This window comes from Penaeus japonicus, unplaced genomic scaffold (genome assembly GCF_977035675.1).
Source record: "Penaeus japonicus unplaced genomic scaffold, GWHDUDI00000001_assembly GWHDUDI00000011, whole genome shotgun sequence".
In the NCBI taxonomy this organism is placed as follows: Eukaryota; Metazoa; Arthropoda; class Malacostraca; order Decapoda; family Penaeidae; genus Penaeus; species Penaeus japonicus.
The window spans coordinates 37626076-37628575 of NW_028234413.1; positions in this window are offsets into that span (position 1 = coordinate 37626076).

Sequence of the window (2500 nt, forward strand, 5' to 3'; positions counted from 1 at the left end):
TAAAAAAAAACTATGATAAAACCTAATAAAAAAAATTAAGAACACCACCATCACTATAGCTAAACATGTGCGCTAGCAAACCACTAGTACAAGAACCGCCAAGAATCTTCCCAACAAATTTATTCAGTAGTCTAATACGTGTTCCTAAATTTAATATAAACTCTTAAACTCGTTTCTAAAAGTGTTTTATAGTCTGATGTGGTTTCGAAATGTGTTTTACGCGAAACCGAATTCAATTTATCAACTCCCTTCCTCTCTATACATTCTGAATGAGTAGCGGTGGCTGGTGGGGGTGTTTCTTTTCGGTGCTATTGTTTTGGGTGTTTTTCGTACATAAGATTACGTATATTATCTTAATTAATATGTAATTCATTCATTAATTGATATATAATTCATTAATTGATTAATATATAATTCATTCATTAATTGATATATAATTCATTCATTAATTGATGTATAATTCATTCATTAAGTGATATATAATTAATTCATTCATTAAAATATAATTCATTCATTCATTAATATATAATTCCTTCATTCATTAATATATAATTCATTCATTCATTAATATATAATTCCTTCATTCATTAATATATAATTCGTTCATTCATTAATATATAATTCATTCATTCATTCATTAACATAATTCATTCATTAATTAATATATAATTCATTCATTCATTAATATATAATTCATTCATTCATTAATATTTAATTCATTCATTAATTGATATATAATTCATTCATTCATTAATATATAATTCATTCATTAATCAATATATAATTCATTCATTCATTAATATATAATTTATTCATTAATCAATATATAATTCATTCATTAATTAATGTATAATTAATTCATTAATTAATATATAATTCATTCATTAATCAATATATAATTCATTCATTAATTAATGTATAATTCATTCATTCATTAATATATAATTCATTCATTAATTAATATATAATTCATTCATTCATTAATATATAATTCATTCATTAATTAATATATAATTCATTCATTCATTAATATATAATTCATTCATTCATTAATATATAATTTATTCATTAATTAATATATAATTCATTCATTAATTAATATATAATTCATTCATTGATATATAACTAATATATAATCAATGTTAATTCATTCAATTATTTTATTTATATTACTTTCATTGCTTCGTGTCTGTCCTGTGCAACTTCAATCGGGTCTTACCAATGGCATTCTCATTGACCAGTGTTTCCTCTCGACAAATCACGTATTAAGGGCATCTTTTTCCATGGAAAGGCTTACCTAAGGGAGCATAGGGTTGTGAAATGCCCTCAAAGCACTGTCCATCTCCCATGAAAGCGGCTGTGAGAATTTTACTTGGCAGTGAATACTTTATCAGAATGGTAAATAAGGGCTTGGCATTGAGTTCGTATTTGTCATATCACGCTGAACATTTTCATTAATGGATATTTTGTATTAAAAACGTTCTGCTAGCGTTGGATATTTTGTATTCGACATTCTCTTTTGATGTTTAACGTTTGATCCAAAAAAGGGCTATCGCAATGGGAATGCATAACATAAAAAACTGTATATTAACATTACATAAATTAAACCGATAGATTAAATTTGGGTGAAAAATTAGATACAACGCAGTGATGGAAATGCGTTTATAAAAGGTAAAAAAAAAAAAAAAAAAAAAAAATAGAATAAAAAAAATGGATTCATGAAAGTGAAAACGTTTCGCATCAAATCTTATTCAACCGGCAACTGAAATGAATATTTCTTTTTAAATATGTTTGAAGAAATGATTCCTTTCTCAAATGATTTATAGAGAATCTCCGATCATTGATTGTATGCAAATTACCGACCACATTTCATTACAAAAGCGATCTGGACAGTCTTTTATTTCAACACTTTTTTTTTTTTTTTTTTTTTTTTGCTTCCATTTCAAATGTTGTTGATACCTTTATTTACAATATTCGTCGATATATATCACAGACATAGATCATTCTATGAAAAAAAATCCCAGTATCTGTTTTTAGAGGAAGAATTATGTAATAGCCGGTGCTCAGATTTACAAGTCAGATTTTTTTCTTGAATCAATTGTTATTATTGTTAACATTATTCTCATGCTTATTATCATCACTTTCATTATTATCATTATTACTATTAGAATTATTAACATAATCATTACTGTTATCATCATCATCACAATAAAAATCATCATTATTTTTATCATCATTTTATTCATCATATATATTAGTAAAAGATAACAATATGAAAAAAATAGATCCACATAACAAAGCCAACTCAAAAGCAACTACAAACAAAGCGTATTTTATATTGTCACAAATATATATAAGCGAGCAATAATGTTCAAAACTGGGCAGTGACGTAACCCGGAATGATTAACAATGCAATTAAAAGATATATTGTTATTCAAAATCCGAACAATAAACAGTTAAAAGCACAAAATTGGTTTACTTATATCCGAATAACAATCAA